This window comes from Sorex fumeus, unplaced genomic scaffold (assembly GCF_029834395.1).
Source record: "Sorex fumeus unplaced genomic scaffold, SorFum_2.1 ptg000072l, whole genome shotgun sequence".
Classification (NCBI taxonomy): Eukaryota; Metazoa; Chordata; class Mammalia; order Eulipotyphla; family Soricidae; genus Sorex; species Sorex fumeus.
Window position 1 is genome coordinate 24,001,199 of NW_026606129.1, and position 24,037 is coordinate 24,025,235.

At 40.2% G+C, this 24,037-nt stretch overlaps 1 protein-coding gene and 1 non-coding gene across 2 annotated transcripts in view; one reads left to right on the plus strand and one right to left on the minus strand.

The window, feature by feature from the left end:
* ZNF385D (zinc finger protein 385D) overlaps positions 1-24,037 on the minus strand; it is a 369,440-nt gene that overhangs the window by 291,037 nt on the left and 54,366 nt on the right. The window lies entirely within an intron of this gene.
* On the plus strand, positions 15,648-15,754 carry LOC130037924 (U6 spliceosomal RNA). Its single transcript, XR_008794511.1, has one exon. It is a non-coding gene; the product is annotated as a U6 spliceosomal RNA (small nuclear RNA).

Sequence of the window (24,037 nt, forward strand, 5' to 3'; positions counted from 1 at the left end):
TTAACCAGAATTTTAAGGTGATCCCTATGATTTCCTGCCTGCCAGTACACACAGGTGCTTAATCCCAGCACTGTGGATTTGTTGGCTAATCCCCCTGTATTCATTTTATGCTACATAACACACTTGACCTCAAAATTGGGAAACTAACAGTAGGGGCTAGAGACAGTAAAAATTAGACCTAAAAGCAAGAAGGACATGCTCCTACTGTTAAGAGAAGCACTAAAAAGAGTTATTTTCTATTGCTGGCTTAGAGATAGAGGTCACATGTCAAGGAACTATGAACAACCCCAGGCAGAGAGAAGTACAGAATCAGAGGCCTCAGTCCTACAACCAGGGAACTGAATTCTGCAAAAGAGTATTCACCCTTCAGGGATGTTTGTTCTACCTGTGTGCTTTGTTTCATAGGACTGCTACAAACCCTGTCCTTAGGCACAAACTGTTCTATGAGCTCCAAGTTTTACCAAGTTTCACAAAATCACCTCAAGTCCTGATTCCCTGGAAGCTGCTGACCAGACAGCCAGGAAAAGACCAAACGAAGCTAGTTCTACAGTCACCCAGACATCCTAAAGCAGTGACTTGCGATACTTTTGCACTTACTGACCTGTGGAAGTAGGAGAAATATTTTAAAGCCCCTAGGACAAAAATAAAAACATTACTTGTAATAATATATATGTATTTGTTTGTAAATCTAATATATAAAATTAAACCTCTAGTTAGTTAAAATTAAAATAACCAGAAGCCAAGTAGTAAATGAATATGCTAATGTTAGTGTGCCTTGAATTCTTGCTGAAGCAATATTTCACTTAAATCGCATTAGTGTGAAATCTGCTGCCGCTGCTAGAATTGGCTAGAACCTAGGAAGACTGGTGGTAGATATTTCAGAGAGAAGCTGTCCTGGATTGGCACACATGCAGTTTCTCTGGCTAGATTGAAAAAGTCTTGTCCCACAAAGCTGTGCTAATTTACCAGGCTAAAGTCTGTCAGTTGGCACCTTGACCTCTGTTCAGCAGGGCCTGTCACAAAGAATGAGACAGAGGGGCAAATGCTGTGACAATTCCTCATTGCAAACTAGCCTAGACTAAAGAATAATCTGGCCATTTACTGAACCTGATTTCTGCTCTACCACCCTGGCCCCCAGGGTCCAGACCATGAGCCATTGTTAACATTAATAGGGGTCATTAAGGACAGTTAGCAGGTACATAAAAAAATTAACAGGTACATTAAGAACAAATACTGAGATATTTAAAAACCAGTCAGTTGGTACCTTTAAACTATAGTAGAAAGTATGATGATTTCCTATTTCATTCTTTCCTGGGCACTTTGTTGCCCTGATTCTCTAAACTAGATTTTCTAAACTACCTAAAACTTGTTTTATTCTGCGTTGCCTGGGTTCTTTCCTGCCATCATGTCTAAACTAAATAAACTTATTTTACCCAGAGGACTATTCTGACCTATCCTGACCTTCAAAAAGAGGTTTTGTTAGGGGAATGATTTCCCATAAACAGGAAGAATATCTATTAATTTCCAATATGCAACAATTTAAAAGTGCTATGACTAAGAGATGGGTATGTATTTTGCAGTGATAATCAAAAACCAAGACAACTAAGTTTTATATTTAGATACCAAAGTGACTTCAGAAAACAATTCATTCACTTTTGTTGTTCATGAAGATTAAGTGTATTTGAGTTCACTTTGATTTATTTTCCTCCTTTTTCTCCTCCATCTCCTGCTCCTTAATTTTGGGGGAGAATGGGGAGTGGTGTTTGGGCCACACCTGGCACTTTGCCAGGCTTATTCCTATTTCTGTGCTCAGGGATTACTCCTGGTAAGGATCAGGGAGCCGTATGAGGTGCCATGGATAGAACTTTAGTTGGCCATTGTGAAAAAGGGAAGCATGCTACCCTCCTATTATCACTCTAACTCTTGGAGTTGATATCTTCGATGAAGGTATTATTAATTCAAAGGTTATCTTTGCCAGGATCTCATTTTCAGAGCAGTAATGACTGAAAAAGTTTCAAGCGAATATGACTTTCATAATATGGATATTATGACTTTCCAGTTGATATCAGGCGCAATATAAAAACAGCAAAAGTGGAAGAGTTTCTATATCTTTCTCTTATATGTGACTACACAGAAGAGCTAGTTTCTCTCTGAATAAATCCATATTATTTCTTAGTGTAAAAATACTTGTTCATGGTACTACATGGAAAGTATCATGTTAAGAGAAATGACTCAGAAAGAAAGGGATAGACATAGAAAGATTGCATTCATCTGGGGAACATAAAGTAACAAAATAGGAAACTAACATCCAAAAATGGCCGAGATTAGTACCAGGAATTTTACTCCATGACTTGGAGGCCAACCACATATACTAGGGCAAAAGGGAGCTCAGATAAAGAGGGGAATTCCAAATAAAGGTGTTGGGAGGATCCTCCCAGGATGGGAGAAGCATGCGGAAAGTAGACTATAGACTAAACATGATTGTCACCCATTGCCTCTTTTGCAAACCACAACACCCAATAAGAGAGAGAGAACAAAAGGGAATGCCCTGCCACAGAGGCAGGGTGGAATGGGGGGATGGGGGGTGGGAGAGATACTGCGATTCGTGGTGGTGGGAAATGGGCACTGGTGGAGGGATGGGTGTTTGATCATTGTATAATTGAAATCCAAGCACAAAAATGAGTAAGTCTACAACTATACCTCATGATGTCTCACTATTAAAGATTTTTTAATAAAAAAAAGTCAGTAACACTAAAAAAATAAAAAAATAAATAAAAATAAAAATCCTTGTTCAACTCTTCTCCCCATAAATCATTCCATTTATTGAGAAGGCTAAATGCAGCCACCAAATATGCAAGCTGAGTTTCCATTTCTCATTCAGTAAAGCTTCTACTTTACCCAAGTTTTGGTTTTATAGAAACTGCTTTGCTTCTTCCCTTGGTTTAACAAGCGATGCAAGAATGTTACTGTCTAGAAATACCCTGTTTCTGTATGGAGAAGGCACTGGTAACAGCATCCAATGGACTAAACTCATACAGTGTACTGAACTGTCTGGACTTTAAAGCTCAACTCCAAATTTCACTTAAAATCTTTACCACATCACCATCAAAATACTTAGCTAAATAAACACATTTTCTTTCAGCAAGGTGTTCCCAATGGATCATTCAATTAATGGACACCTGCAGTCTGAACAAAGTTCCTCAGCTTTCCCAGCTACATATGCACAATGTTCAGTCCCTCACTGCTGAACACACTCTGGTGCATGTGGTTGGTCTAAGCCTGCACTAAAATCAATTTAATAGGAGCACTAAGGAGCTCCATCTGGGTAAATCACAGCAACAAAGAGGTTCTTCCCTAATATCTTTATCTTCCTTTCTCCTTATGAAACAAAGTACAGTAGCATAGTAACACAGGCCTGTTGATTCATTGAATTGAATCAAATTTCTTTCTCTCGTCTACCTCTTGCTCTGCAATATCATTCACTGGGCCATGGATTATCCTCTCACTAGTGATTTCTGCAAGCAGTAGATCCATCTGTCGCACACATCTAAGAAGAAAGGTCTTACTTCTTAACAACAATAAATGATTTTTTTCTTTTAACTGTATCAAGAGAATCTAAACAAAAAGCTAAAAGCAGAAATTTGTCACTAGTTACCGTTTTCTACATTTGTTTTTCTTCACTTTTCTCCTGGCTGTGTAGTATTCCATAAAGATTCAGCAGTTCATCTGTAAGGCTGTTACAGTTTCAAAGAAAATGGCAATTATTGTTTTATAAACCTCAGACTAACTACACACAAGGATTTAGGTGATAGCCAGGGGCTTCAAAAACCCAAGTCTTGTATCCCCTGATCAGAATGCCTACCTTTCCTGTTATATTTTTCTTTCCCTTTTTAAAATAAAAAATTCTGTTATATAGCACAGCGGTAGGGCATTTGCCTTGCACGCAGCCAACATGGCCGACCCGAGTTCGATTCCTCCTCCCCTCTCGGAGAGCCGGGCAAGCTACTGGGAGTATCTCGCCCACATGGCAGAGCCTGGCAAGCTACCCGTGATATATTCGATATGCCAAACACAGTAACAACAAAGTCTCTAATGGAGACGTTACTGGGCCTGCTCGATCAAATCGATGAACAATGGGAGGACAGTGACAGTGACAGTGACCTCAAAGTTGCAACCAATTTGTATTTCCTTTTATCTTCTATGTGACTTGTAGTTGACTTACTTTTAGCATTCTTACTACTTTTTTTCCCTATTCCACTTGTAAATGTTAAAAAAATGCTTTGGTGTTTGACATTTTTGGGGGGTTCTCCATTTTTCAAAGTTTTGATTTTATAAGCACACAGTGACATAAGATAAACTTTGATTTCTGAAACATCACAATTTCATATGATAAAATAACATGAATAGGCACAGAAAGTTTAATAACACAACAGAGAGCTGGGGATGTGGCAAGAATTATTAGCAGGTGAGTTGATACCAGCAAGTACCAGCAAAGGGCACACAAATACACACAAGCCCTGACACTCATCATCATGGCTGAGTTGCCCAGTTCCACTCTTTAACACAATCCAGGAGGAATCTGTGTTAAAGAGAAAGACTTCTCCAAAATATAGCACGAAATTTCTGAAGATAGATGCTAGTTCTGTTATAGAAAACTACTGCCCTGAGCCCAGAGAAATAAGTACATGGCATGGAGTCAGTCCCTTAGAAAAATATGGTTCTTAGTTCCAGTCCCTAATGTTGCCACATTGCAAGCTTGATCCTGCGAGCTCTGCAGTCCATGATCCCCGGTGCTATAAGCTATTTTGTGGGCTGTTAAAACACAAAGGAGTGCATTCCCCAGTGCATCAACTTCAAAGATGTATGGGTACAATGACCAGGAAGGGTAGCTCTGGTGAACCTGTGTATGAACAACAGTGATTCCTGATGAGCATCACAATTGTAAACTGTAATAACTAAAACTGAAACTCCTGGCAAGGATGTGTGAGATCATCACAACTTCAGTGAGTGCCATAGCCAAGTCTGTGAGCACTAAAACCTTGTATGTAACATAGAGGCGACACCCCAGCTTAACTTTTGTGATCAAATAGTCAGGCATGTGTGTTGCTCCAGGTTTTGGCAGCAGGAAGAGAATGGAATGGAGTAAGGGAGGGAGGAAGGGATTTTTTGTTTGTTTGTGAGGGCCACATCAAACACAATCCAGGGGCTACTCCTGTCTCAGTGCTCAAGGGTAATTCCTGGCAAAGTCCATGAGACCATAACATGCCTGGGACCACACCCAGGCCTCCTTCATGATGAGCATATACTTGAACCCTTTATTCTATCTTCCTGCCTAACATTACTTATTATTGAAGGTGGTTGAGGGACACATTCTAGTGATCTTGTGGCTTACACTTAAGCTCAGACATCCACTTGAATGTGAATCTCAACTGGCAATGCTACAGGGACTACATGCAGTGTCAGGAATCAAACTCGGGTTGCTCTGTGTAAGATAAGCACCTTATCCACTATATGAGTTCTCTAACTCTTAACTGTGTTTTGTTTTGTTTTTGTCTTTTAATTGGGTATCAGGAAGATGGCTCAAAGAGCTGCAATGTGTGCAGTGGAGGAGCCCCAATTAGATCACTGGCATGGTAAGGTCCATACCCCTCTCCTCTGGCCAACTGAATGTGGCCCAAAGCCAAAAATAAAGTTTAATTTAAAATGACTTGTTTTGTTTGTGGGACACAGTCTGCAGTTCTCAAGTCTTTCTCCTGGCTCTGCACTCAGGGGTCAGTCCTGGTTAGTCCCCGGAACCCTATTGGGAACTGGTGATCAAACCCTGGTTGGCTGCATGCAACGCAAAAACCATATCCCCTATATTATTTCTCCAGCCCCTCATTTAAAATGTTTTTAAGTAAAAAGAAAGCCATGGTCCTAAAATACCTTTCTTTTAGTTTGGGAGGTTGGGGTGGGGGTGAGGGGGTCACGCCCAGCTCTGCTTAGAGCTCACTCCTTGTTTGTTTTCAGGAATTATTCCTGGTGGTGCTCAGGGGACCCTATGCAGAGTAAAGGACTGAACCCACATTGACCCTGTGCAAAGCACAAAACTTAACTTCTGGAACTATTTTGGAACTAGTACTCTGGCCTGCTATCAAATGTTTGAGTTCATTTCTATACTAAATCTCCTCCCTGGAGTTTTACAATGCAAGTGAAACAAGCACCAATAGACATAGTGCCCCAAGCATGTCCCTTCCCCTCCACCCCCTCAAGATGGGCTATTTTCCAGAACTTGCTAACCCTTTGGACTTTGAATAAAGTTCGACCTCTCTCTAAATTTCCTTTCCTGATGTGCATCATTTTATATGCTGGAAAAATAACCCAATTCTAGGGGAACCTCCTATAACAGAAGGAACTTAAAAATAGGTTTACAGACCCCATGCTTACCTCCAGTTACTAGAACAGAGCTTGGTCTATGTTATTTTGATTGCAACCTTAAGACATCTGAGCAGACTCAGCCACAACAATGCTAGCCTCCAAAGCAACAGAAGGAAGTGTCAACTAGGAAAGGAATGCTGTCCTAGGATGCTGAGATTCTGGTAAATTCATTACACCACAACAGAAAGCAAAGACTGCATGTTCCTATATTTTGGACCTAAACTACCTCCACTGAGTCAGCTATATATCCATTCCCAGACATCATAATTGTCTCCAACAATGTCCAGGCTGATTTGGAAGTACACAATTTCAATTTTACATGCATATTCATGCTGAGGAAGTGTCTGTCTGAACAGAAACATCCTCCAATCATTCACTCTGCCCTTCTGATAGGGGTTCCCCAGAAGAAGAAAAAAAACAACAGAGGTAATAAATAAATAGCTTATAAATTTGGCAAAAATAACCATACTAAGTCTAAAAATGGCTAACTGTAGTTCTTCCAAGAAGCTCTAACATTCTTCAGCATCTAATTCAAGTAAACTCTGACTATTTGAGCAATAGAACCCTTTTAAGGATCTTTAGTAATCTTTAAATTCACAAAATGTTCAAAAATATCCTCCGTAGTTAAGTATTATGAAATCACATTAATTTGAAAGCATTACATTTTTCTGACATTTAAAAAGTCTCTGACATGGCATATCCATAGTTTGATTTTTTAACGTTCTCATAAAGGTCATGTTTATGGTATAATAAGCACACATTTGCAAGGGTTATTAATCAGAGCAAAGCTAGGTTGCAAACAGACTTCCAAAGAATTTCCCATTTTTATTCTGAACATATTAGCTACTTTAGAGTGTCACATTTTTCAAGAGACTACTTAGAAAAAAAATTAATGATTAATTTTGTTCATAGGGATGTCTTCATTTTAAATGAAATGGGATTGCAGCTTAGGAAAATAAATGACAGGGATATATTTTGCTGGTTCAGCAAATGTGAATGGTAATTTAAAAATTCTAATTTTTAATCTAATTCTTTAGAGCAGGTACATTATCAGTCAACAAGGAAATCCATGAGATCAAAAAGCTTTACAAAGAAGCCAGAGATTGTTCACAACAAACTTTTTAAATTTTTTTGCTACAAGAAATGCTAATAATTGTTGCCAAAAAATGGTCCATATAGGTGTTAAACTTCATTGATTCAACCAATTTCCTTTTCATTTTGCCTCAGCAAGAATGCCACTAGATACTTTTTATTGAGGATTTTGGTGTGTGTGTGTGTGTGTGTGTGTGTGTGTGTGTGTGTGTGTGTGTGTGTTTAAATGACTTTTTTGTTTCATTTTAAAAAAAAATGCCTGGAAAATTATCCTGAAGAATTTTGTTACTGTTCTTGAAAATAACATTTGCCCTAGTGGCAAGTGTTTCATCTACCCTTGAAATATAAGCACATTCACAATATTAATGTTTCAAAGAAAGAAACAAGCACACAATATGGCACAGCCTAGCAGTTCCTAAAAGACAGCAGAAGTGGCAGACTTCTAAGCATCTGATTTTCAAATTTGTGCATCCTCTTCAGTTTCTCTAACCTTGTGTGTGATAAATTTTACAAAGCAAACAGATGAACTAGCACTTTGAGTTTGCTCCAACATGAGGGAGCATCAGTTCCAAAGAGCTCCTTCACCTGATGGCTATTTCAAACCACCTTTTAGCCAGATTTCAAGGACTCTAGATTGCATGACTAATAAAAAGACAACATGCAAACCCATTAGCAAATGATAAAATTGGTCACCAGCACTGCCAAATTACTAAGTCCAAACAATTCTGGAAAAAGCTTTCTTGTGTAAAACGGCATACCTGCCTCTATTAATTTAGAAGATGAGGTACAAATGCTAGCCACCCTGCAGGTCGGAGTGAGAGACTAGCGAAGCCAAGAGCCAAGTTTTAATAGCAAGACAGGTGAATTCCCCAGGCAACAATCGCTCAACTGAGACAATCAGAGCAGGGAGAATGGGTCAATCAAGAATGGAAAGTGAATGACAGTGAAAGCTGCTGGCAGGAACCTCTGACCATGACAGATGTCCAGTTTAGGTGTCTGCATGAATAAAGGACCAAGATAAATTGAAACAGTCCATTCTTTCCTGTGTCCCACAAAAGAATAAATAAAGACAAATAATACAAGAAAGAAGAGCTATAGAAACACAGTAAAAGACAATACAGTTTTATAATAACAAGTGATTTGGTAGTTATAATAATACACAGAAGTGTACTCTTTGTAAAAGCATCTATCTCCTCGCTAATACAATGACAAATCATTTCTGAGCATGGATTTTGAGGTTGCTTTAATGTTTTGGTTTTTATTGGTGAGGGACAAATGCAGGTTATAGACTACTACAAGGAGATTGAAATATATCAATGGAGCACATTGTATGTTTGGCATATGTAGGGTTCTAAGTTCAATCTCTGGCACTTCCTGTTCTCTGATGCACCATCCAGTGTAACTCTAAAGTCACCCTGAAAATAATTGGGTTGGAGGGGCAATTCCCCCTCAAATGACAGATAAATACAGACTTGGAAATTATCTATGAACTCTAGTTCTATAACAAAAAAAAACAACACTCAGTCACAAAAAATTACATGTAGTTTTTAAATAGAAATTATATTTAAAGGATCAGTATATAGAGCTATACTGGTGAACTGAGATATAGTGTGAGGATTAGGAATGAGTCACATAACTTAAAATTTCACATACACAGCTTAAAATTTCCTCTGATTCCACATACACACACAATCTAAAAAAAGTAGTTGAAACTACCTTTAATGTTGTATTAAATTCAATATAAATAAAAGATTTTAACAGAAAAGCAATCTTTTAAAAATAGTTATTCAAAGGCCAGACAGATAGTACATATACCATGTAAGGTGATTGCCTTATATGCAGCCAACAGGAGTTCGAGCTTGGTAGCCCATATAATTTCCTGAGCATCACCAGGAGTGACCCCTGAGTGCAGAGTAAGGAATAAGCCCTAAACACCACTGCATGCCATCCAAAACCCAAAATAACAAATAAATAAAATTGAAAAGCTTACTAATTAGGCAAACACATTAATTTACAAAGACAGAGTTACTTGACACTGCCTTAGTTCTAACAGCAAATAAAACTAGAGAGTATGTGAAGAGAAAACTAGAAAATATGTCATTTTAAACTCTAAAAATTATGAAGAAAACTAATTTGGTCAATGCTGCATAATTGGGCATTTATGTCCATTTTTTGTCATTATAAATTTTACATAGAGCATCTTGCAATTATGAATATAATTTATAATAAAATAAGGCAATCAATATACAACAGAGGAACAAAAATAAGGTATATCATAAAACACAAAATTATATTATTTATTGACTACTTCTATATATAAGTAGCTATAAGTTGTTATCACAGACAATAACTGCTTTCTAAGTCTTGATTCCTTGCTTTTTAATCAATGTGTCTATTTCCACAATGACGTTACAGCAAATTTTCAAATCCCATAATTCTACACTACTGTAATCTACTAAAATTCTAATATTGAATTAACAATTCAAATTTTATGTTGTAATTCCAGAAAAGCAACATGAAAACTAAATCCCACCGCATATAACTTTGAATACGACAAAGAAAAATTTCACAGTTCCCACTCAACAGCTTTGTACTGTACCATATGTTCAGAAAGTCAATTAAGATCACACCAGGGTATTTGAAAACAGTATGTGTACTCTCTGAAATTATTATAATGTGCTTGTGTTCCCAACAACATACTTCAATACATGTAGAGAGAGAGTCTTGAGCCAAGGAGACAATATCACTAAACAAATAAGTTAAGCCAAATGTCTGACACTCTGATGATGAAAGGGAACATGAATACACATATCAGTCATTCTGCCACAGCTAGAGCTGTACATTCTCAACATCCACAGAGTATTCTAATGTCCAACTATTTAGAATCAATCTGGTCCAGCATACTTTCTAGAAACATCAATGTGCCTTCCCATTTACAAAATGAACAGAACAGCTAAATCTTAGAGCTGTTATGTATAGCTAATGGTATTCTGATACAATATGAGAGAGAGAATGAGAGAGAGAGAACTGATGAGCTTTTTTTTCTATTACTGTCCAGAAAAGAACACCACATTTAATGAAATGCATGTATCCAATGACTAGAGATGAGTTCTCCTGGTGCATCACCCATGAGATTTAGGATATCTGATGAACTGTCCTTCAAAATGATCAATTTTCTTTTTCCCCCAGGTTCAGCAACAGCATGCAGAATGAATGGATCTTTAGAGCAATTTGCAAAGGGTTGATGTGAAAAGCAACAATGAGTGAAACTGTCTCTGGAAATTCAGATGTTAGTAACTGGACATCATATTTACATTTCATGTGCAGTTAGCTCCAAGGTATTCATCTCTGAGAACCTGTTAGATTCTTTTGGTAATAGTATCAGATTATAAGGCCACCAGTCAACCATATGCCTGAAGCATCAATCTATAAGAAACTGGAAGCAATGATTACCACTCCTGGGAAATGTACAAGATTTCTGGAGAATTTGGATTTCTAGGAGTGTGGCGACGGCTGGGTAGTGGAAGTAGTGTCCCAGCCGTCTCCACACTCTAGGATGCTTTCCGGACCCGCGCGGCCGCTTGCGGCCGCGCAACACATCATAAGGCACTAAATACCCATCTTCTGGAATTGTTGTACCATATTTGATAGGGTTCAAATATGGTAACACCTACAAGGGTGATTAGAGGTCATCCCAAAAGCCTCTATCCCTCTCGGAAAGACTGGCAAGCTACCGAGAGTATTCCGCCCGCACGGAAGAGCCTGGCTAGCTATCCGCTGTTTATTCGATATGCCAAAACCAGTAACTACAACTGGTCTCATTCACCTGACCCTGAAGGCTTCACCGACATGGCAGCACTGAGAAGGATGAGAAAGGAGAGGCCGACAAAATCTCAAGGCCGACCTAGGCTGCCACAACGAAGGAAGACAAAAATGATCGTCTGCACTTTCAATGCACGTATGCTAGCATCAGATGCATCCATCGAGGACCTGATGGTACAAGCGAGAATAATCAAGTACGACATCATTGGTCTGACCGAGACAAGAAGGCACGAATCTCACCATGCCGTTTTCGACACTGGAGAAGAATTGTTCCTCAGAACATGCGATAAAAGAGGTGTTGGAGGCGTCGGTGTCCTTGTCAACACAAACTTGGCCAAGAGCATTGATTCATTCGAATGCCTAACAACCCGAATCGGACGTTTACATTTGAATAGATGTGGCTCACTGCCTGCAGTTTCTATCTTCGTTGTCTACGCACCAACATCTCATTATGATGAAAGAGAAATAGAGAAGTTCTACATGGAGCTAGAGAAGTTCTATAAAGAAGACCACACCTTCTACAAGATCATTGTAGGTGATTTTAATGCCAAGATAGGACCAAGAAGATCAGCTGAAGAACTTCACATCGGGACCCATGGCCTAGAATGGAATGAACAGGGTGAGAGACTGTCTGAGTTCATCATGTCTACCAAGACCATTCATGGTAACTCACAGTTCCAGAAGGCAGAATCTAAATGATGGACATGGGAGTCTCCCGGTGGACGATTCCACAACGAAATAGACCACATCATATTCAATCGACGGTTTTGCCTGACTGATGTTGCTATTGTCCCAAAATTTCGAACGGGATCGGACCACCGTCTCCTTCGTGCAAAATTCTACTTCACAGAGCGGGGAGAAAGGGCTGCAAAGTTCAAAAAGAGAACTCCCAGAATGACCACCAACTGGGAACTCTTTGGTACTATTGCGGCAACATGGGAAGATGCCATTGTTGACAACATTGACGAGGAATACGATCGACTGGTTCAGCACCTCCATGAATGTGCGAGGAACGCCAAGAGAGAGATAGCCACAAAAAGTCGCCTATCTTCGAAAACTCTTGAGCTAATTCGCCAGCGTGAGAGATAGCCACAAAAAGTCGCCTATCTTCGAAAACTCTTGAGCTAATTCGTCAGCGTGGTTTGGCGCATGCCTCAGGCAACCGCAAGCTAACGTCCGAGCTTGCAAAGCAGTGCAGAGATGCGATCAAGGAAGACCTCAAAGAGAGAAGAGCAGAAGTACTGGTAGATGCGGCAGAAGCCGGGAAAAGTATTCGTAACGCCCGCCTGTCCTTCGCCAACTATAAGACCAAGATGACTGCCCTCCGACGTCCTGATGGATCCATCACATCCTCCAGAACGGCAATGGAGAAGATTATCCATGACTTCTACTCAAATCTCTTCGATAGCCATGTCCACTTGCTGACATACCAAATTCCACAGGATGGATATGTTGTTCCCAATGTTCTCCCTTCCGAAATCCGACACGCCATTTCGTCGGTAAAGAAACAAACAGCACCCGGCCCAGACAAGGTCAGACCTGAACACCTGAAGAACCTGCCGTCAGTACTCATCAATACACTGGCTCGGCTCTTCACTCGCTACCTGTCTGAATGCAAGGTTCCGTCCCAATGGAAAACCAGCAGGACCGTACTACTGTTCAAGAAGGGAGACATCCATGACATTGGCAACTATCGCCCGATCTGCCTATTGTCTGTCATCTACAAGTTGTTCACTCGAGTCATCCTGAATAGGATTAGCAGAACACTAGATGAAGGACAACCATGCGAGCAAGCAGGGTTCTGCAAAGGTTTCAGCACCATCGACCATATCCACACGATAACCAAGCTCATTGAGGTTTCTCGGGAGTTCAAGATGCCGCTCTGCTTAACGTTCATTGATTTAAAGAAGGCCTTTGATTCTGTTGAGACGGAAGCGGTCATTGAAGCCCTAGCCAATCAGGGCATTCAAGCCCAATACATCAGGATCCTCCGTGAGCTGTATTGTGGATTCACTACCAGGATCTCACCATTCTACAAAGAAGTGATTGTTGATGTCAAGAGAGGGGTGCGGCAGGGTGATACCATTTCACCGAAACTCTTCAGTGCCACCCTCGAGAACATCATGCGACGACTGGAATGGGAAGGAATGGGAGTGAAGATAGATGGTCGGCAACTACACCACCTCCGCTTTGCTGATGACATTGTTTTAATAACACCAAACATCAGCCAAGCGGCACAAATGCTGGCCGACTTTGACCTTGAGTGTGGAAAGGTAGGACTACAGCTGAATCTTACGAAGACAATGTTTATGAGAAACAGCCTTGTTCCTGACGCTCCATTGGCTCTCAATGGAACGACCATCTCCGAATGCAACAGCTATGTGTACCTAGGTCGAGAGGTCAACATGACAAATGACCTGGCACCCGAGCTGTGCAGGAGGAAGAGAGCGGCTTGGAACGCCTTCAAGAACGTCGAAGAAATAGCTAAGAGGACGAAGAACCTCCGGCTCCGGGCACATCTTTTTGATTCCACTGTTCTTCCTGCATTAATATATGCCTCAGAGACCTGGGCCCTACGCAAACAAGATGAGAACGCCATTCAGGTCTCCCAAAGAAGAATAGAAAGAGCTATGCTTGGAATATCACGTTTCACTCAAATGAGAGAACGAATCCGGAGTTCTGACATCCATCGATGATCAAGGATCAGGGACGCTGTCTCATTTGCCAAGGTGTCGAAAATCAGATGGGCTGGTCACGTAATGAGATTTAAAGACGACCGTTGGACTAGAGCTGTTACTGATTGGATTCCACGGGATGTCAAGAGACCGCGTGGCCGCCCACCTACCAGATGGTCAGACTTCTTCGTCAAGATCATGAACGATCGTTTTGAGGCCCTTCATGTTCCCAGAGCGAACAGATGCCATTGGGCTACACTAGCATGCGACAGGGACAAATGGAGACGTTACTGGCGCCCGCTTGAGCAAATTGACGACTAATGGGAAGTTAAGTGATTAAGTGATTGGATTTCTAAGAACTTCCAGGACAAGGTATAAACAACTGAATTGATGACTTTATTTTGAGAGGCACTGCCCTAAAATATGTCTGGATATATTAGGACTGTTATGAAAGTTTATACCAGTTTCTAAATATGATTCTACACAGATCCAGGCTCCCAAGGTAAGTGAGAACCTAAGAAGTGAGATAGCTTGTAACTAAGAAGTGAGATAGTTTGTTTTATTTGGGAAGTGCTTGGATGTAGTCAGCAACGATGGGGAGCGGTGCAAAGTGACAACCCACACTGCTGGCCTGTTTTCTGGCAAGAACAGATGGCTACCTCTTCTTGGTTTCTTCAGCCTCTTCGGGGGCAGTGTCTTGAAGCTGTCTATGGGAGTGAGCACACCGTGATAGAGTTCTTTAAAGAATTCCAGGCAATGCTGATGCACTTAAACTTTGAGAATCACTCTTTCACTTCATGTACACTCACTTGCCTCTAGTATGTTTGGTCTCTAAAACTCTTGCTCCCAAATCTTGAACTCAGGCTTTCTAAATTCTGATTATAGTGTCCAGGGTTTACTGTTTTTTTTCTCTACTTAAAACCTCTAGCCCCTTAATTATTTTTCCTTTCTTGATTTGCTTTCTGGTTTTCAGGCCATATTCAGCAAAGCTCAGGGGTTACTCGTGGCTCTGCAACAGAAATCATTCCTAGAAGTACTGGGGGAATAATATAGGATTCCAGGGATTGAATCGGGTATAGCCAAGTGAAAGACAAGCGCCCTACTTGCTATACTGTCTCTCCACTCTCCCCTTGGTTAATTTTAGGTCTCCAATCAGTCTCTCAATTCCTACTGGTTGGTTTCATTCCTCTGCTGTCTGGACTACATGGTCAGCCAATTAAATTGTATTCTCAAGAGAACTTTCTATTCTTTCAACTCTTTAACTTTTGACCGCAACTGTCTTGCCAGTGCCATACCCTAAATCAATCCAACTGCCTGTTTCTGAAGGTTATTTCTGTGTTGCCAAGAACTGCTAGAGAAAATGACATAGCCATGCTCACTGGCTCCATTACAAATTTAATACATCCAACCCCTCTGTTACTTGGCAATTCTTTCATTCTCCCCCTGTCTGCTTCCTTTCCCACTCACAGCAGCTGTTTCATAGAGCTGAAATTTTCTCCCTGACCCCAACCTCACCTTCAGCCTTTACTCCTCCATTAAAAGAAGAGCTCTACCAGATAGCAGCTTCTTACACCTTCTTCCCCTTTATCTAAAATGGACTCAAATACGTACCCAATTCTTTCCTGTAAGAAGAGGCATCTTGTGCTCTCTTCGGCAGCACATATACTAAAATTGGAACGATACAGAGAAGATTAGCAAGACTCCTGTGCAAAGAGGACGCACAAACTTGTGACGTGTTCCATATTTTTCTGGGATTTGATTCTTTGACATCTAAAGTTTATGTGAATATGTATATTCACACATTGCAACTAAAATGGTAATCATGAAAAAAAAGAAGAGGTATCTTGATTTTTTCTCTAGGATACTCCACTTATTTTCTAATTACCACACTCATTAGTATCTTGATGCATATTAATTGATAATTCTAACCACTATCTGTTATGAATTGTATTACTGGTAGGTACTTCCCATTTTAGTTCTCCATTAACAACTATTTTTATTGTGATATTTTACTATTTTAAGTTCAAGTGTACATCTTAATGACATTAATTATATTCAAGTTGCTGTGTAGCTTTTGCCTTAATACATATCCACACATTCTACATAATCTTAAACTTTACACATTAAACTATACACATTCCTAGTTCATTACACCCTATAGCTAGTAGTAATCGCCATTTTATTTTCTGTATTATATGTATTTCAGATAAATAAAATCTCATTTTACTTTTGTACCTTGCTTATAATCACTTAGTATAATGTTTTTAAGGTTCTTTAGTATTGTCTGAGCTATCAGGATTTCATTTATTCTGAATACTTTGTGTCTTTGTGTATATATGCATTCATTATATACATATATTAAATGCACTGCATTTTACTATGTAGTCATTCATCAACGGACATTTGGGCTCTTTCCTCTCACAAAACTTTTATGCGATGCCTATTTTTAACTTCATTTCAGATGAAGATTTTGAGCTTTAGAGAGGATAACTGAAGCATTCACCTTCACACCGTTGTTAAGCAGGTGGAATAACTAGTTCTAAACCCTTGTAACTTTATATGGCCGGCATTTCCCACTGTATCCCCTAGATTATAGTTCACACACTGCCACTTCTCTTGGAGATTATATTACATCAGTTTTCCACCCTCAGTTGATCTGCCTTTCTTCCTCCCTATTCTTTCCTTTCTAAAATCATATTCAATTCTGTTCAACTCTAACAAAATTCATTTGGCTTCTCACATTATATTAACCTCCTAAACTCTCCTAAATTTAGCCACCAAAGGTCATTACTGATGTCTTTAGTACCCATTATCCCTTCTCTTCTTACAAGCTGTCAGTCATTTTGCACCTCCATAATCTTTACTAATGTGCTTTTTCAGCCTAATCTTCAAGAACTCCCTCTGCTTGAAAACTCATAAGCACACAAGATGCCCAGTTCTCCAAAGATTGCACTTCTTCCTTCTCCTTCCCTCGCCGACCTTAGAATGTCCTTTTCATGCCATTTCTCATTTAAACAAACTCATGATCAAGTCCTCTTAGAGAGCCCAGCAAGCAACCAACAGTACCCTGCCTGCACGGGCAGAGCCTGTCAACTATAACAGGTCTCATTCCCCTGACCCTGAAAGAGTCTGCAATCATTGGGAAAGAAGAATATGAGGCTGTTAAAATCTCAGGGTTGGGAGGAATAGAGACATTACTGGTGCCCGCTTGAGTAAATGAATGAACAGCAGAATGATATTGATACAGTGATGATCAAGTCCAGGCCACAATTTCTTCTCTAGACTCTCCCAGATCCTTTGTTTCAGGTGGAATATCAGTGACTTTCTCTGAGCAGCCAGGTCCCACTGCCCAAGATTTTGATGTTATTTTTTCAACATCTATCACCCACTCCAATACACCATAAACTTGAAGGCAATCGTTATTTTACTATTTTTTTAATTCTTTTTATTGACTGAAAAAGTTTGTTTAACACTACTCTTGTAAATATAGAAGAAAAATTGTGTATTGGGTCTTTTTTTTTGGGGGGGTGTTAACTTTATAACCTCAGTCATGTATTTTCCAGTTTTATACATGGAAGTTTCACACAATTAGGATTAGGTAATCCCTTCCCTATGCAAAAACTGACATCTCTTGCATTTTCCCCCAGAACTTTGGTGATACATGAGTAAGGGATGTCTATAGATATTTAAAATTATACACATGTAAGGATTTCGATTTATAGAGGAGTTGACAAAATATCCCAAATGAGATAGGAGTGGTATGTGGTTATTTCTTCAGTCTCCAAAGTGGAAACACCTTGAACTAAGAATACAGAGACTCAAAGAGACACAGTACAATCAGTCTGTTTGCTCATAACACTAATCAATAACAGATGTTTGTTTCACTTTCCATCTTCTCTCTTCTTTAAGTTTCTATGATCTGTTCTCAGAGCAAACTACCTTTAGGCCCTTATCTCAGATTCTGCTTTCTGGGAGATCTCAAAGCAAACATATTCAACATTCTAAATTATTTTCAGTAATACATCATTTATTGACTTATAATTGATATGAAACTGAGTATTTAGGTAACAACATAATTGTTTGCTATTTGCCTATATCCAGAAATGATTGACAGTGTGTGTTTGAGGTGGTGGGGTGGCAGTGATGGAACCCAGGGTCACCATTTAAGGTAAGCACTCTACCACTGAATTACATCCCTAGCCTAGAATGATAAATCTTTTCCTTTTTTTGTGTTTTGCTTTTTGGGTCACACCCAGCAAAGCACAGGGGTTACTCCTGGTTCTGCACTCAGGAACTACCCCTGGTGATGCTCAGGAGACCATATGGGATGCTGGGAATCAAACCCGAGTCGGTCGCGTGCAAGGCAAACACCCTACCCGCTGTGCTATTGCTCCAGCCCCCAGAATGATAAATGTTGAACACATCTTTAACATTTGTGAGCTCAAAAACCTTGAGCAAATCACCTAATCACCCGTCTTTTGGTTTTCTTCATCCATAAAGAGGAGACATGGAAAGAAAGCATGCTACAGCAAAGTTCATAAACTAAAAATACTATTTCAAAAATGTACATATTTTCATACATATCAGTGGAGCGATAATGTGTACATATTTTCATACACATTTTCATACATCTAGCTGGAGCAATAGCAAAACAGGTAGGGAGTTTGCCTTGCACACGGCCGACTCGGATTCGATTTCTCCATCCCTCTCAGAGAGACAGGCAACCTACTGATAGTATCCCACCCCCACGGCAGAGCCTGGCAAGATCCCTGTGGCATATTCAATATGCCAAAAACAGTAACAACAAATCTCACAATGGAGACATTACTGGTGCCCACTTGAACAAATCGATGAACAATAGGAGGACAGTGCTATATATTTTCAAATTTTTATTACTTAATATTCTCCCTGGTCCCCCATTCTCTGGGTCCAGGAGCTCTGTTTCCGGCAGCCTCGCTCAGTGAAACTGGCCTGCGAGGAGGCCGAGGAAATGAGCGCTGGGAGAGACTTTCTGAAGGCAAAGGCGGAAGGCACTGACAACGTGCTGCAGAGGAGCCTAGCGCCAGTGCACAGGGCACAGAGGCTTCAGCTGGGTCTCCGGGCAGACTCCGGCCCCGCGCTCCGCCATAGTCTCCAGGCTTGGCACCGGCAAGGCAAACACATTTCTTGGGGGCTGAGTAACAGGCTGAACACATTTGTTAATTACGTCCAAGAATTTCAAAAAAAATCAAAAGATGATGAAAAACATTTAAAAGCAGCTAGAATCCCATCTTGTGCGACTACCAAGTGGACAGAATTTCTCCTTTCTTCACGTTTCAGTGACAATGCCACCGGTCAGTCACCAAGTGGCCCCAGAGTTGCCTGAAGCAGGATCCTACAGACCGTTCATACCCCGGAGGCTGAAGAAACTCAAGCGGCCTCTTGTCTGAACCCAAGACCCTAATGGTGCCCCAGTACTCGCAAACGTGTGGCAATGACAAAAATTACTTTTGCCCAATATTCCCAACAACCACAACACACGTGTTCAAGAGGCTACGAGTCCATCCACACTTGTGTTTGTATATTTATCTAGAGAACAATTTACATGATTCAGGCTGGAGCACTAAGGCAGTGGGTAGAGCACTTGCCTTGCATGTGGCCAATTTTGGTTCCATCCCTGGCACCACAAGTGGCACAGGCACTGGGCCCTACCTCGTGCCAGGAGATTTGATTCAGGAGCCACGGCAGCCCCTCGTCTTGTCCATGAAACCCCCTAATCCCTTTGTGGGGGGAGGGTTGGGGAGGGCAGAACCAGAGGATTTGGGGAGGCAGGGGATTAGGGAATCATGTACTCAAACCAGCACCTTCCTGCAGCCCTTCTGGTCACCGCTGCCTCTCCTGGCTCCACCTGGAGTGTGGGCAGGTGCTTTTCCTGATGACCCAGGTGTGTGTGTGGTGCCATTGCCTGCCCCATCGCACCTCTGTGTACCCCTTCTGGCACCCAGCTCACACCGGTCTGCTGTCAGGGGCATCACCATCCAGTTGACCTGAAATCACCTGCGAGACACTGGGAACAGGGTGGGATCCCCCGGGGGTACAGGTAGTTTCCACTTGGTGCTTGGAAGTTTGGCAGAGTCTGGCAAGCTGCCGTGACGTATTTGATATGCCAAAAACAGTAACAACGAGTCTCACAATGGAGATGTTACTGGTGCCCGCTTGAGTAAATCGATGAACAATGGGAGGACAGTGCTACAGTGCTAATATTCTCCCATAGCATCATCATCATCATCATCATCATCATCATCATCATCATATCATTACTGGTTTTGTGTCCACACCAGCGGTGCTCATGCCTTACTTCTGGCTCTACATTTCAGGGATCACTCCTGGTAGACTCAGGGAATCATATTTGTTGCTAGGGATTGAACCCAGGTCAGTCATGTGCAAGGAAAGTGCGCTTCCCACTGTCTCTGATTCTTTTTTCATATTATTTAAATTTCTTTAAAAGTATTAAATACAGACATGCAAATCAGTCAATCAATGAATGTTATGAATTGTAAAAAAGAAAAGTGATGAGCGACTTGGGAGGTCACTATATGATACAGCACATGCCTTGCAGATGTCTTCTCTGGTTTTGCTGCCTGCACCACCAAAAAAAAAAAAACCCTAAACAAAACAAATTTTGCATCTTCTGGTAGAAAGAAGTAAGGGCTTCTTACTTTGACTTTGTCAAATTTTTGATGCTGTAAAATGTTGGGAAATGTTGAGTCTCTTAAGAAATGCTTTCTGATGCAATAAAGTATCCCTGGGTTCAGTTTGCAGTCAAGAGCACTATACAATGGGAAAAGCCTCAGATTAGGGGTACAGCTTCTCATTCTGGCCTGAATATACTTTTCCACAGCTCCTCTAGAACACCCAGTGGTCCTCCAGCCAGCTCTAGATTCTCAGGGTAGATTCCTAGGTCGAGAAATATATTACAATTGAGAGAAGAAGACAATGTTTAAAATGAGAGAAATCAAAATTATATTGCTTTAGTGAATTAATTTTCCTAAAGGCACCTCAAGTGATCATTTGTGCATATCTAGATAAAGAATGGGATGCTAGGTATTTGAACATAGGAAAGTGAGTAACATTTATGTAGGTTTTTGATGGATTTATATTGTGCAACTTTAATATTCTACTTGGGATCCACCTCTTTTAACTGTGCAAGGTCAAATTATCAGTAACCTAACTTCAATAGTCAAAACAAGCAAAAAAGGAGATTTGTTTTAAGTAAGTACAACTGGATGAATGGGAAAGGAAAGATAGCAGAGAGAACGGAAAGAAGAGAATAAAAAAGGAAGACAGTGATGATAAACATGGCTCATGAAACAAGGCTGATAGGTCTTTGAATCATAGCTCCGCCACAAAATTGCTGCTGTGAGTTAATAAATCATTTAACTTCTCTGTAAGGGGAAAGCATTGCCTTGGAGATAACGTATGGAAAATATAAAATTTCTAAAATATAGGAATTGTGCATAAACACACTTTGTTTGTCACTGTTACCATTCTCATCTCACAGGTATTAGCATCGTACCATCTCCCAGAACACAAAGCACAATGTGACAAGCCAAGAGTGGGGCATCCAAAAGGACATCAAAAGAAGAGCCGTGTAATGGAGTTATTTTTCTCTTCTAAAATAGCTTTCGGAAATTACTTTTCTTTTTCCATTTAAATTAATCCTCGAATGCCTCTGGAGACTAGTGATTTTCAAGAGCTAAGCTACAGTGAAGCCAATCTATGGTGGGCAGTAATACCTAAGGGATATAGCCTGGTTTGCAAAATGTGTGTCATCAGCAAGATGTCGCCCAATGCAGCACTTTTCAGTTCAAAGGTTGCAGCCACATGTGATTTTAAACAAGCATTTCTGTAGGACTCAGAATGCATTATGGCATAAGAGAAACTGAGCAACGTAGCCCATTCAGCTAATGTGAGGGCTCTTCCTCAAATAATGCCATATGCTTCAATGGAAGCTAAAATGCACATTTTTTCTAATATCCTTCTTGTAGCTTCAAACCAGCACACAAAAAACTTACTGTTAATCTCAATCAGTCACTGAACTAGAGCCAGAAGTGGAGATCTTCCAGCCTTCCTAATAAGTTCATCTTTGAACTCACGGTGGGTGCTATCAAATATCTATAGCACATATACAGAGTTCATGTACATGGTTTATTTACTTAATTCCTTTAAAATTGCATTTCTATTAATTTGAGGTGCTGGTATTTCTTGACAGGGCCAGGAGATATAGTGTAAATAAGAACAACGCTTTATTCTCCTGATGCGTTTATCAATTATCAGGATGGCAGCTATTACTATATCTTCTTAACATCGAACTCTGTACTGAGCAACTTACATATATGATTTTTCATCACACTAATGTACTACAGACCTCTCTGAATTAAAAAAAAATCAGTGTGGTACTCAGTGGTAAAACATTTTGCCCAATATTCTCCAATAACTGTTGGGTAGGAGCCAGTAGTTTGGCTCCAAGGACCTTATAGCACACTTCCTCTGAGAATTCTTCACAGAGTAGAGAGGCAGGAGCCTGGTATATTAATTTCATTAAAATGAAATGGAAGAATGAGGTAGGATGGAATACTGAATAAGGAATTTGGAGTCATTCACTCATGCCAGGGCACTGACACAACAGTGCTAGTATGTGACCTTTGAAAATTTGCTGAATCTCTCCATTTCTGTGTTAGTTTATCTGTGGAATGGAGAGAATGAATTACCCTACTTAAGTGTGCTGGGTGTACCAGTCAGTCTAATAACCTGGAGCAAGAAAAACACACAATACATATCAATGTTTTATATTGTGATAGAGTATGGTTGTGTTATGATATATGTTCATTATGTTGTAATAGCATATGATCATTATGTGCAGTTTTGTAGAAAATGGCCTAGATGAGTAAAACACAAAGTGAACTCAGTCACTGTTCAATGAATTTAAACATTTCTCTCTTGAACCACTTAATCAATGAATAATAAGCTTTCTCATCTAATCGGCATAACTGCCATTCCACATAATGTTGCCACATCCATCAAACTGTAGCTCTTTAAGCAATTGATCATTGCCCATCAAGCCTATACAAAACATTTTGCAACAAATTAGCAAACAAAATAATGAGAACTTAGCTTCTAACAAACAATGCTTTATTGTGCGGAAAAATCTAGTCCTAAATCAACCTCCCTGTAAATCAGTAGAGCATGCAATTACTGGGTCCTCAAGGGAGCAAGAGTATTACTGCTCAACCATGTCTCTCTGGCCAGCTATAAAAGACCTGAACGTATTTCATTCGTCAAAGTAGGTCTTGTTAATATTACTTTTAATATGTGTTTTAATATGTGTGTTTTAATATGGTCTGAAACAAAGGTAAATTATGAGAACTATTAGATAATGACATTTTATTTGCAAGTTTTGCTTTTTGGGTCACACTTTGCAATGCACAGGAGTTATTCCTGGCTCTACATTCAGGAATTACCCTGGCGGTGCTCAGGGAACCATATGGGATGTTGGGAATTGAACCTGGGTCAGCTGCGTGCAAAGTAAACATCCTACCCGCTGTGCTATTGCTCCAGCCCCTATCTGTCATTTTTTAGATGTGTTTCTGTATCATTTTAGTTTAGTGGAACAGCTGAGAGTAAGGAAAAACTCAAGAGAAGATCAGACTGCCTGGGTAGAAGCCCATGAACTAGCCATCTGACACCTGGGTAAAGGCACTTCCTTCTTTATACTGCTGCCTCCTCGAATGTAAGGATGGTCAAAACTAAATCTACTTCTTAAGACTGCTACTCAGCCAACAGAGATTAGAATGCCAGGGAAATATACCATACTATATATTAAAGACCCAGGAAGTTATTAAAAACAGTGTTTCTATCCTTAAAATAGTAGTAACGTAAAGACTATTATAACTTTCTCTCACAGTGACTCATTCATTAAATAAATAAGTAAATAAATAAATAAATAAATAAAGACCATAGAATAGGATCAACATAGAATAGGTCAGAGCCAC